Below are 13,875 nucleotides of genomic sequence, written 5' to 3'. Positions count from 1 at the left end.
GGATGAATTGGAGGTGAGTGCCTGTGTTCCAAAAACTGTTTTGTATTTTCTTCCATTTAAAATTTTGAATGCCATTAGAAACTGGAAACCAGGACTCCATTCTCTCATTTGGATGCCCTTCTCCTTAGGCATGCACACTGCTAGTTTTGCTCTGTCCAGCAAATCTTTACTTTTAATTTTTCTTCCGTGTTCTGAAGATTGCCACTGAAATGAGAAGCTCTAAATTGATCCATTACCCCACTGCAGTGTGGAGCCTGCTGAAAGATTATGGTTTGATCCCCTTCTGGCAGAGTAGAGATTGGCTTCTAGATTTCTCTGTTCCAAGTTACTGTGCTGTAACCCTGTGCAACTGGACAAAATTAGAGCATGCACATCTTTTTCCTCTTGCTGACATGTTAAAGGAATATATTACTCCTGTTTTGATGGGAAGAGCTTATCTATGTACATTAAGGACAGGGACTAAGATTATGAGCACTAACCTTACCTGTGTCCTAGGCCTTCAGAAACAGGTGAAAGTGGAGGCATAATATTGCGTTCACTGGTTACTTTTATGGTTTGCGTCTCTACTAACTTTCTCAAAAGTTTTGCTAAGTGAGGAAACTCCCCTGGCTTTGGTACTTTTGAACTATGGATCCTGTTGTATGAAGTCCCCTTTTTGTGTCCTGCTGATATTCTCTTTTGATGAAGACTATAGTTTAGGGTACAAATTTATCACGTGGTAGTGGTGTTGCTGTGGGACACTTAGAAGAGGAGGAGTACTTCTTAGAAGAGGAGGAGTACTTGGAAGTGGACTGATCATCCAGCATGATGTATGAATTTTAAGTGCTTTACAGTAGGGTATAGTATTGCTAATAGCATCATCTGCAAGAGTTTTTAGCTTGCAGCTCCACAAGTTTGTGAATATATCTCAATTGCTTGTACAAGGATGATCTCAGATCCCACAAGCATCTCATCTGCTGAACTGGTAGATATCCAGGAAGTTCCAGCACTTTCTTTTAAATACCATTGGGGCAAGTATTTGTGAGCACAGAGTAGGCAGGCCTGTAACAAGTGGTTCTTGTAGGAGGGAGGAAAGATAATGTGTGAATTTCCTAATGTGTTAGAAATCTTGAGGAAATATGTATTTTTACATATTAAATAGTGAAAGTATGAAATACTAAGTTGGCTCATAATAGAAGGATGCTCCAAAATAAATTGTATTAATTTAACTAATTTCATATTTTGAATACCGAGAATGCTGCTGCTTTTTAAAATAAAACATAATTCTCTATTTTTACATTTGACTAAAGCTTTTAATGATGTAGTAAATATTAGTTTCTGGCATTTAAGAGCATTTGTTGTGTTTGGTGATTGTTTCATTGCACATTTAATATAATGTCAGAGACTGGTTTTTGCCTTTTTAGTTGTGGCTGTTACTGGCATGTACCCTGACAGAATAATATTCCAGCAGTTTGGCAGCTGCTGGCAAAAAGGTGTTTGTGAATTTGGAAATGGTAAATTCCTGCTTGTGTGTTAAGATAGAAAGTTTGTAATTTTTCAGATGGATCTTGTCAGAGAAATGCCAAAGGTTTTTTATTATTGGAGTTTTCATCCGTCATCCAAAAGCTTCAAGATATATTACGGCAAAACATACCTTGTCACAGGAGTATCTTTCCCAGTCCTTAGTCCCCCAAAGGTATATTTGAAACCCAAGTGTGACGCTGTGAAAAGTCAGAGAAATCAGGAAGTTTTTGCCAAAATCTGCTTATTTCCCTTGGCTGAGTGAACAACTAAGAAATTTTTGTCATTAAAACCTGTAGGGAGTTGTCGTTGTTTTGTTTTGTTTTGTTTTGTTTTGTTTTGTTTTAAAGCCTAGTTTCTTAGGGAAATGTAGCTTAGGCTTTCCGTTCTCCTTGTTTTCTCTCACTCTTATGTATTCACCAACAGCTTTTTAAATTGTTGACCAATTGCCACCATATTTGTTGGAAGGATAGAAATCTCAAAGGCTATAATGTTCCTACAGGTTTTTGGAGAACAGGCAAACCGGACAGAGAGAAACGTGTCACTACCCTCTCTTGAGAGAGAGAGTACAATATGAGTTTGGTACTGTCCTGCTTTCATTCAGCACATGCAGGGTTGAAGTTGGACAGGAGAACAAGAGGTGTCTGTGTGAGCCAAGAGGGCTTGAGGAGACAGGCAGAACATGGGGCTGTTTTGGAAGAGGATGGGGACTGAGACTGTTGTGGTGTCAGAAGGGCAACACAAGGGGAAGCTGGCTTCTTGTGGTGGGGGGAGGAGAGTGTTGATACAGGGTAGAGCTCTCAGAATTGCGGTGTACTGCTCGCTGAAGAACTTGCTTGATAATAAGATGGTAAAAGATGTTTTGACCATTAACCCGGGAATTACTGTCCTGATCAGAATTAGATGATATGATACTATGTTTCACTGACTGCAGGGTTGCCTGACTCTTGATTTGGTTTAGTATGTAAAATAAATCCTTTTGAAATTAACAGCACAGCTGTAAGTTGTGATTATTTCAGGGTTTTGGTGTATTTCTTTGAAAAGACTAGAACTTAGACCTCACTTTCAGTAGTAAAGAGGAAAAGAAAGTGTAACTTGAGTTTAAGAAATAGATTTTCCTATTTAAAGGCCATGGTGAATAAATGCTTTTAATAGTGGAGAGATGAAGCTGAGAAGATGCTGTCTAAAAATTTCTGGTGATACCATTACTGTATGTAATATGTCAATTAATGGCCAAATAATAAGATTTTTCAGCATAAGAACAAAAGATAATACCTCCTACATTGGATTTCCTGTAAGCCCACTCCTCTGTCTTGTAACATGGAGTTATTAGTTGAAAAGCAGGAGCTGGGTTTCTGTCTAGAATGACAATTCTGTTTCTTTCCTGTCTTGCCTATATTTGCATTACCTATTAATCATGATGAACAGCAGACTGAAATTTACCACATTATGTTCAACTTGTAAGATTCTATCAAGTCTCAGTGGAGGACTGTAGTCCCTCCTGTTGAAAGGTTTAGAGAAACTTCTCATAGACAGTAATGGTGGAAATGAAGAAAACTTTACTAGCTTGCTCTTCATTTCTAGATAATTCTCTGCTCAATAATGTCAAATATACTTTTCAAGCCTTCAGTAATCAATGTAGTCTTCACAAGTTTTATAGTATTTGCAAATTTTAATTCATCAATTTAGATTATTAAAATACTTCCATTTAAAAATATTATAATGGACTGCAAAATAGGAGATTTTGACTTGTGCTCATTTTCAAGGAGTTTTCATAGTAGCAACAAATATTCTAAAGGAAAAGATTTTCCTCTGTCTCTGAGTAGAAGAGCAAGTAGCAGCATGAATCACAGCTTCCAAGAACTGTCAGAATAGGAATGCAGACTCTCCCTCCACACACTTTCCTTGCTGTCAATTTTAATGTAGTAATGTGATTTAATAAAGTTTTTCTTGCCATTCACAGCAGCAACATTCATTATATGTAATCAAGCTACTACTAGCAGTTGTGCGTTTGAGGATGAAACCAGTATAGTAGTTCGAATGATTAACATCTCAGCAGTTTTGCTTAAAATATGTTTTCTGAAAACGTTTCTGTAGCTAAAATACTGTACTTGAGTTTTTTTTTTCAGATTTTTTTTTTTTCAGCTCAGAAGCATTAGTTAAACATTTTGTGCTGTGCTAAAGCTTTGCATGATGCTTCATAGATAATAAGATATAGTTCCAGCCTTGAACAGCTTGTGATCTGAAATTCATTGACATAGAAAATGAGGAGAATGACCTCAGAAACGGGGGAGAGGATTCAAATGAATAAGTGAGTCATAGTGGGTGAATTAAACAAGTCATTTCTCAGAACAGAGCACGGTAGGTCAGCAAGGAGGAAAATGAGAACATAGAAGCAAAAAACAATATAAAATAAGTCCAAATAGTATAGGGATTGGAAGGAGAAGTGGGAAAATGTGATATTTTGTAGGATCTGGAAAGCATGATAAAATCAGAAGAGTAGTTTGAATCAAGATGAAGAGTGACTAGAGGGTGTTAGGAAATGGGACAGGAAAAAGATATGTACAAACTTATGAATTATGTTGATGGGTTTGGCTTTTATGAAGAAAAAAATAAGATGAGGCAGGAAAAGGATTTCAGAGTGTGCTGGTTTGATCGGTTTGGCAGGAAAGTCAGGACACAAATTCTAGTCCTAAGATTATTTTTTTTTAACCCCTTAGGAAATTTAACTGTCAATTTAACTTACTTTTAAAGTCAGTGGCAAAACAACAGGCAACTGTGCCTGAAATTTCTATCTCAGGCATTTGTGTTGCTCTGTCACTATGTTCTATTACATCCAGTTTTTGTACAAGTTGGAGGACTTTTCAGTGCAATTGTGGTAGGGCTGTAGAAGCCTCTATTATCAAAGGTAATTGAGGCACTATCACTTTAAGTCAAAAGGATCACAAATGTTTTTTCATTAAAATAACTGAAATTGCTTTAAAAAATATATCAGTTAAACTGGTACTACCTTTATAGGGACAATTAAATTTGTGATTGATTACACTGAGTTATGTTAATCTTTGTATTGCCAGCATAAGACATGAAAAATAATCTCTCATAAGCTTGTATAGATTGTTATTTTTAAATGGCACCTAGGCAGTTTTCCTGCCCCCTATAGTTTGCCTTTTCTTACCTGTATACTGCTATTTGATTCAAAACATTGACTTCTAACATAAGAATATTTAATTTTACTGTAGAGTAGATAAGTAGATGATAATGATCTACCTTTCTTATTCCATTAGACTTGTTCAGTAGACCTTCTTCAATCATTGGCATTCTTCCTCCCCAGCTTGACAGCTGCTTCTTTCTGTGTTACATGTACTGGGGGACAAGGTGGTAAACAGCAAGGGTTTTGATGTTTCTATTTTTTGTTGTCGTATGTCAAAGCAAATCTGCCTATCCTTGTGTACAACGGAAGAAAATAGATTTATGTATATCTGAAAGGATATACTTTGCCACATGGGAGTGCTGAATAGGAAGTATCAGTGGTGCTAACTAGCAGTAGTTTTCCCAGCAGGATTGTCAGCAGTGAGATTATGTTACAAAATTGGTGCCTGCATATTTAAAACAGAGCACTGCATGTAGGGATGCAGAATTTGTGATCTGTAACAGACGGAGAGCTATTTCTTTGTGGATTAAGTAGAGTGTTTGTGTATAGAAATATCTGTTGTATGGTTAGCTTCAGTACAGGTTACTGAAATTAATTTTTCATTAGTGAGGGGAAGGTGTTTGAGTCTTATGCTGTTGTGTGCTGTGTTCTCTGAGTTTTAAGCTGTTCTGAGGTAGATCACATCTCCTGTTTGACCCAAAGTACATACACACAGTTAAGATTGTATTGATGCATTTTCTTTCCAGAAATTTGCCTGGTGTGTTATTGATGTTCTGCAAGGTCATAATATAACCTGAAGCAATTTTAGTATAATAATTGTAATACTAATGTTTTGTAGGCAGTGTGTTAGAACTGTAATGTTACCATTAGGCTGTTGGATTTGTCTCTCAGATCTGGAATTTGGGCAGTGCCAGAGCTGTGTAAAAGGTGGTATGCAGTTTTGAAGTTCTCCTTCATGTGTATTTACTTCTTTATGTTGAATTGAGGAATTGGAAAGTAAAATTGTGGACAGTTTAGGGATGGAAAGGAAGTGACTGAAATGGCAGGAGAGAATAGAGAGCAGAAATCAAAGGCTCGCCTCTAAAAGTTGTTTTGAATGGATTCATCTTTATAGAGCTGTGGGGTTTTTTTGTTGTTGTTTTTCAGAAGACTGTGCCAAAGAAGACTTTTGCGCAGATGACTTCACATTTGGACTACTAATGCTATCCGCCCACTCTACAAGGCACAATGCATTTCTGGGTAGTTTAAGTAAGTATGTAGATTTTATTGCTACTAGCACAGTAATGCTTTAAACAGAAGTATGTCTTTTTCAAACTTAGGCAAGGTAGACATTCTGCTTCAATTTGACACTGAAATTAATGTTGTGTGGGGGCAAAAATAAACTTCAGATAAGCTTCTAATAAGCTTTTGTCCTGTACACTGGAGCATGGAATGAAACAATTGAACTGGCTGTACCTGAGCTGCCTTGGAAACTAGAAGGGGAGAAAAACCAGACCTCATGATGGCACTGTCCCCAGCAAGGCACTGTGCTAAAGTGGTGCTGTGGTATCTGGAGACTGAATTAATATCTCTCCCAGGGATGTGTTGCAGTGTATGAGCTTATGTATTGCCATGCTTACAGCTTTTTTTGGTGTGGGTGTGTTGTTTGGCTTTTTTTTTTTTTTTTAGATGCTCTTTTTAAAGTGGATGTGGGCTTAGTATCCATTAATGTAAGAATATATAGAAAGCAAAAGAATGCATCTTAATCGGTTCAAGTAGCAATATCTCTGTTCACATCTTATTTGTGAATGAGTTGCATCTCCCTGCTGCCTTGGTTCAATGCTATGTACTGTCCAGCTGAAGATGGGCCAGGAGGTGCAGATTGCCATCTGTGCAAGATTTGTTCCTGTCTTACCTTGCAGTAAGGTTACTTGACTGCTTTGTACATCCATAGTCATGCAAAGAGAAGCACATGACAGTCAGAGAAGTTTGCTTAAGGTTTGTTTTATGAGTGACAAAGGGGTTCTGATTCGATGTGTCATGAGGATAGCAGCCACACTGCCCTGTAGTCTTCATGTATGTGTTTATGTGCTTTTTCTTTGTAAGTAGATACTGTTAAACTTTTTAAGATGTTCCATTGTTTTTTGACTGGGTCAAAAAAACCTCAGGAAACTGATTTATTCAGACAGTGTCCCAGTCTTGCTGCAACTGGATTATTTTGTCTTGCTGGCAGAAAATCTTGCTGTATTCCTAATGGCTTATCATGCACTGGAGATTTTTGATCGTGCACAAAGGAAAGTGAATGGAGTTACAATTAGCAGGGCTTGTAGTCAATGATGCTTAACACTTTCTGTTCTGTGACTCTGGTTTTAGTTGTTTATAATTTCACAAGACTTAAATTGTTGAGCAGTAATTCTTTGTGTTATATATCTGCTTCAGCTAGAGGTTTACCAAAAGTCAGCCTGTGTCTGAGAATGAGGTGAGGGGGAGGAGCGTGCTGTTTTCTTGATTCAAAATGCAGTGAAAATCTTACTGCTGGAAAAAATAAAGCACCTGCATATATTAGAACAAGTACTTTAGGTTTTAGGAGGAAACTTAAACTGTTATGCTCCAGTATCAGACTGTTTTTTTTGTGCCATCCCAAACTCTTACATTATGCAGCACGGTAGATTTCTGAAAATATGGTTTGTACCAGTTCAGTGATTTAGCTATTAATAAATCCGTTTCATCTGTGTAAATCAGATGGAGTAGATATATTCTAAATCCTTTTAGTCATAACCAGACAGAGCTACTGGGCATGTTCTAGCTGGACTGTGAGAGGTAAACAGCCCTAATCTCCTCCACTACAGTGTAATGTCAGGTACTGTCCCCCCACATCCCCACGTTGATGCTGTCCTTCAAATGCTATTTCAGTAGTATATTTCCATAACTGTTGTACATTTTTGATTCAACTTTTCTGTATTCTTTCATTTTTTTCTTTATTGCTGATTTTGTGTTCAGAACACATAGTAATATTATAAAATAGATTGTTTTGAACAATGCATGTTGTGTGTGGTTAAAAGTTACAAAAGACTTATCTTTGAGCATCCTGAAAACTTATGTGTGCTTTGCATCTAGGATGTTACTTTTCAAGTAACCTTTTAAGACCATAAGGATTGCTTTGTTTTATTAAGAATTTATGCCTTCCAGGGTGTACTTCAGCTTTATTTACTGCTTGTCTCTTCATGGGCCATTTTCTTTTTACTTGTATATCTTCCTCAGGGCATTTTTAAAATTTCTGCTGAAAATCCTCAGTCTAAAACTGTTCTTAAGTTGCAGATCTTTTGTATTTACATATATAAAAATATCTTTTTATACATTTTTTCTTAATGTTTGCATCAAAGCGTGAAAAGCAAATAACTAGATAGAGAGAAAATACTTTTGACACTGATTTGTAGAAATAGAAGAGAGAATTGGAAGTTTTTGTACTCTCACTGACTTGTGTGCATGTGTGAGTGCTTGCAGTAGTGCCTCTCTGCTTCTCTGGAAATGTGGCCATGTAACTGCTTGTGCAAAAACACATTTACTCAGGACAACAGTGAAGTCAAAGCATTGTCTTATTCAGGTTTGTTCTTACATGCCTACTGTGGAAGTGCAATGAATAAGGAGTAGCAGCAGCATCATCAGAGCCCATCCACAAGGAATGGAAAATGTAGTATTGTAGGGCAGTTAGTTATGTTGGTTGTAATTGTTTGGGCTGTTCTGCCTATCACACTGAAGAAAAATTGCGACTCATTAGATCAAAATTTGTTTAGTAAGGTATAGAGAGCTAATGATCTGAAAATGGTCTCTTGGTTCCTGAGTTATAAAGGAAAAAAAGAGATTGTTTCTGAGCAAGCTAAGAGATCCTAGGTTTTACATTTGGTTTCAGAGGAGTTGACTTAAATTAATGAAATAAAGTAGTGGAGTTGTTGACCACCTTGTTTGTCTAAAGATTCAAATTATGAAACAAATGGAAACAGATTTACAAGAGAGGTTGGAGATTGCTAGTTCCAATCTCCAATTGCTAGATTGCTAGTTTGCTGAAACTAGAATGTACAGTGTGGAGCATTATTTTAATGTTTCAACGCTTCCCTTTTGCTTAGCATAGGACTGCACTGAACCTTCTTTTCAATTTTTCTTTTGTTTTGTGTTGAAATGACCCAGGAGCGTCTGATGTTCACGAGTCACAGGAAGATGGAATTTCTGTTCAGTATAAGAATAAATTGAATGATTTATTGCTTCTTAGATTTTTATGGATTAAAAATGTAGTACTGAATTTGTATTAAAATTCTGTAATTGCTTAATAGGTTTAAAAAAATGTAGTGGAATAAGTTGTATTGAATGTTGATGAAAATTTCTGCTAACTGAATTTTTGTTATTAAAACCATAATTATGTGTAAATTCTGGGTTTTGTTTTGAAGCCCAGGTCCACACAGAAGGAAGCTTCTGAAATGAAAAGGATTCTCATTATACTTCAAATTTTCAATTTATGTACATGTGACAATATGTATAGTGTTGTTTCATGGATTGTTTTTTGTTTTTCTTAAAAGACAATGTTTCTTTAGGAGTTGCTTTAAAGAGATCTGATTTGCTTTTCATCTAAATTTTAGCAAATGCAGAGTGAAGCCCATTTTTTCATTTGCAAAACTCTTCTGGAAAATTACTTGGATGCTGTATATTGAATGTAATTGAAACTAGGTGAGTCTCTTGATTATTCTAACTAATGAGTTAATCACGTGTGACAAAATCCTGTTTAAACTTAGAACACTAAGAGAAACTGGCATTTAACCTAAAATCTAGAAGATTAAATTATTATATAAACAAATGACATTAGCTCAGAAAGACAAAAAAAAAAAAAAAAAAAAGACAAAGATTAAGCAATATATTCCTGGCTTTACTCCTAGGGTAAAAAGCTGTGTATAAGCCGAATATATTTTTATCTAGTGTTTCTGTAATGAAGTTCTTCCATGATATAAGTTGCTTCATTGTTTCCATTAGCATTTCTGTCATGGTGTTCCTGTGGCTGTTCTCTGAGATGATATTTAGAACCAGGCTAACTTCAGTCTTATAGTAGACTGATATTCTTGTATCATTAATCTGCTTTTTCTTAATTCACATAGTTGCTTAGTGCTGGATTTAGGGATCAATTTGAATGATTGAAGGAAACACATGTTCATCTTTAGCCCTTTTAAATTTTGTCTGAGTTAGGGCAAGTTAAATCAGTGCTTGTGTCAGTCTACACTGTGTGAATTTCCAGGGGAAAAAAACAACACTGAAGGCTCTGTCTGAAAGCTCAGAGGTGCCAGAATCTTTAGTTTTCTCTTGCTGTGTTAATTAACACAGGTTATAGGATGAAATAAATAAATAAATGAGAAAAAAATCTGAAAGAAATAAGGGAGAAATAAAATATTTAAAAGAAAAAAAGAAGACATAAAAGATGGAGTGAAGAAATAAAACCAAGTGAAATGAAGCCAAAGTGATAGTGCTGAATTCTGAAACAGGGGAAGTAAATTACTTTTATGGTAGACAGTAGGATGCCATGTACTATGATCTCTTTCCTTTTTTTTTTTTTTTTTTTTTTTTTTTCCTTGTTTGTGGTATTCTGTTTTGTGAGATGACACCTGCTTTGTTTACTCTGGTTTGGAAAGGTAGGATACCATTCCTGTGATTTGCCATTGCCATTTTGATTTGGATCATTTAGACAATTTTAGAGATAATCTCTTGATTATCTTCCATTACTACAATCTTGCTCAGGGTTTGAACTACATTGCTTACCTGGAAAACTAGTTTCTAAGTTTTGCTGCAGGTTTCAAGTGCTCTTCTGTCTCTGCCAGGGTCATGCAGGTTATAATAATCAGTTATTAAATCCCTGGAAAACTTTGAATGGCCTGTGTGATGGTGATGTTTGCTTCTGGAGACTAAGTGAAATCCAATCCAAAACAAACCCTCTTGAACAGCTAGCATAGGAGTGTCAGCACCAGCTGCTTTATCTACTGATCCATTTCTGCTGCTCCAAATTACTTGCTAATGGAGACATAACCAAAATTGTTCACTTTGGTTATCGGTTAGTAGATGAGGGTGATGGACATCTATGATCTGTATCTATTCCACAAATCCAGTTATAAGGTTCAGTGCTAATATTTACAGCTTTCAGAGTGCCATGAATGTTCTTGTCAACTTGTGTTCATACAAACTGTCAAGGAAACAGATAAATACAAGTCACAGTGAATGAGCTAAGTCATACTTGCCTTCTGAAATGTTGATTGTTTAGTCTGTTTTTGTTCCCTGTTGATTTTCTTAAATTGTTAAAAATAGGCATCTCCTGATTTCTTTCATTTCATTCTTTTTATACAGAATTCTAAAATGTGTATACTTCCCACCCCACATGTTCTGATTGAGCTGCTCATCTACAATGAAAAAAAAAAAAAGTCCAGTGTTTTATTGTAGTCATTAAATAGGAGCAAGACAATAAATGAAAAAGAGATGGTCTGCACAGGTTTTTGCAGTTACTATGATTTTTCTGTGCATTGAGCTGTCATGAATAAAGACAGATTACTTCTTTCTTTCACCTGGACTGAATTCCTCAGTGTGAGGTTGTAGGTGGCAGGTGTTAAGGTTTTGAAAATATAAGTAATATTTAGCTGCCAATGTTAACTCACTTTATCTTGAAGTAACAGTTGTAAGAGTTTTCCCCATCCGCGCTGTGTAATTTTTAGTTCAGAGCTTCCCAAGAATTTTGCACACTTACTACTAGTGTAATATCTTGCATGTCTAAGCCAGTGATTATAAACTCACTTATATTTCTTGTTTATTAGATCTTTGCAGAATCTAGGCCTTAGCTTTCAACATTTTTTCCAGAAAATTTCCAATATTCAATTAAGATTTATATTGATAGAGACATTTAAAACAACAACCCTTTCGTATAATCATGAAAAGAAATCTGAGGTTGTAGTAGCACAAGTATCAGCAGCATTTTGGAGAACTATATTTTTATAATTAAAGCCAATGATTTTTTTCCAAACTGAATTATTTGCAGTGTTACTTACTCAGTCTATTCGCTCATGTTGTAACTAGCATTAACGTATTATAAAAGTTGGCATGTTTTATTCTCCTAGGCTTAAGCATCTCTCCATTCAACTAAAAGAGCAATTATTACTGCTGTATTTGTAAGTAGCACTTTAGCTAGCAAAAAATATAATGCATTAAGTGAAAATCAAAATTTTGTACTCAGCTGCTTTATATAGCAGCTTTGGGAGGAGGCCTCATTGAGACAGGTACAAGCCTCAATTTTAAAATGAATAAAGATGTTGACAGTCAAACATGAGAATTGTAAAACAGCAAGTCCTCATTATTTTAAGTAATCTTGCCTTATGAATATTGCACGTTATGTTGAAGTGTATTTAATTCTTACTCTATTTGCATATTTTTTAGTGTGTTAGGGATCACTAAACTGTTTCAAACCTTAGTACGTGCTTAAATATGGTACAGCTGTTTTCAGTTACTCTGTTAGCATGTGGCCTTAACATGTAATTTATATTAGTTTCAGGATTTCCTGTGAATATTGGTAGCTCTTGGAATCCCATTCCTCGGTACAAGTGCTAAATAGGCTGCTAGCAAGATCCTGGGTCATTGAAACCATATTCACAATGTTCTGAGCACAAGAAAATTGCCATTTAACCTGTTTGTAGTTTTACTTTTTGTTAACTGTTATTTTAATTGAAAATGGAATTGACTGTAATGCTTTTATAAATATTTTCTTAATGTTTCTTTTCAGGGCTTAAGTGCTGGATGATCTAAGTCAGGTTCTATTAATGAAGTGGGAAAAGAGCCCGTATGGAGTGGATTACTGCATTTGCTTTAATTTAAAATATTGTGTAAAAAAAATACATCTAGTGCAACTTTATTTTTAACTAGGTCCTACTTGCTAGTTGAGATGGCAGTCTTTTAAGCAGTGCTAATTTTAGCATCTTCAGTAATGACCTGGAAAGGAAGGTTCTAAATGTTTGCAAATAAAATATGGTGATACTAATTTGGGAGGTGTTAAGAACTTGAGAGTGCAGAGAAAGCTTTGAGGGGCAAGAAGTAAGCATAGTGAAACATGTGGTTTGGTAGATAGAAATAGTGTGATCTGATCATTCTATGAAAGAAAAGCTTAAGAAGTGGTAAAAGAGAAAAAGAAAAAAGCTGAGGAAAAGAGTTTGAAGTCATGCAAATGTACTATGGCCCTAAGCAGCTGATATGATTACATGTTGAGTATCGTAGATGGTAAAAGGGACTACTAGTTCTCAAATAACTTTGAGGTTTCATTTGAAACTTTTAAAAGTTTATAAGGAAATATCAGGACAGAATCTGAATTTCCAAAAATAAAAAAGGAGCTGAATCTGTGACCTTATTTTTCCCCATACCTAATCTTAAAAATTCTTATCTTAAATATGGTAGCAGCAATGCTTAAAAAAGATTGGTTTAGAAATTTCTCAGTTATGTTTTGTCTTTCAATCAGTATTATGATCTTAAAATACTTTTGAAACAGCTGGGGGAATGGGAAATAATTGACAGAATTTTTTCTAAAAGTGGTGAATTAATCTACAAGGTCCAAAAAGCCTTCATTAAAAAAAATTGCAAATGCTTGAAGAGTAATATTGTAATCATAATGAGTCTACTAAATTTACAAGTAAATTGACTAGGCCAAACATTTTGAAGATCACACTGATCTAGGGGAAGAAAGAATTTGTTAGTGGTCTTCTGCTGCTTCTCTGGTGACCCTCAGAAGGTGAATTCAGTAGGTTTTCTGGGCTTGCTTAGTCAGCACAAGCTCTGAAAGCTTCTGTTCATGTCAGTAGCAAGCCACAAAGGAGGAATGCACACTGCTGCTGCTCAGGAGAATGAAGAAAGAATTTGAGCACATTAGATATCTACATAAATTGATAATATTTTAGAAACACAATGCTAAAAAATAGGTGGCTAAATGTTACAGTGTTACTTCAAAATGTAATTTTTCTTTAAACATTCAGAAATGAAGGTGTATTCAGTGCTCTAATAGTTGAATACTTAAGTAAAGATTTTATTTTTTATTTCAATATATACAAGAATATATATGCAGAATGGTTACAGTAAAATAAATGTAGAGTTAATATGTTTTTTTCTAGCGCTGCATTGCTGTTTCTGCTTAGCTCATGAAGTACAATTCCTTTTGTTATAATGATGCATTGTCTTTCCTGCCTGAG

General features: G+C 35.4%; 1 protein-coding gene across 14 annotated transcripts in view; it reads left to right on the top strand.

Moving 5' to 3' along the window:
- Nucleotides 1–13,875, top strand: part of CLOCK (clock circadian regulator) — a 64,820-nt gene that overhangs the window by 5,214 nt on the left and 45,731 nt on the right. For 5 of the 14 annotated variants that reach the window (XM_065060940.1, XM_065060938.1, XM_065060926.1 and 2 more), the window contains exons 2-3: nt 5,798–5,899; nt 9,262–9,349. The exons of 2 other annotated variants lie outside the window; for them this stretch is intronic. The gene's annotated coding sequence lies outside the window, so the exon portion shown is untranslated. The remainder of the gene's footprint in view (nt 1–5,797; nt 5,900–9,261; nt 9,350–13,875) is intronic. 7 more of the 14 variants (XM_065060933.1, XM_065060927.1, XM_065060932.1 and 4 more) reach the window with 3 other exon arrangements.

The sequence above is a fragment of the Columba livia genome, chromosome 4 (genome assembly GCF_036013475.1).
Source record: "Columba livia isolate bColLiv1 breed racing homer chromosome 4, bColLiv1.pat.W.v2, whole genome shotgun sequence".
Taxonomy (NCBI): Eukaryota; Metazoa; Chordata; class Aves; order Columbiformes; family Columbidae; genus Columba; species Columba livia.
Note: the sequence above shows the minus strand (reverse complement) of the source record. Positions and strands in the feature narration are given on the sequence as shown.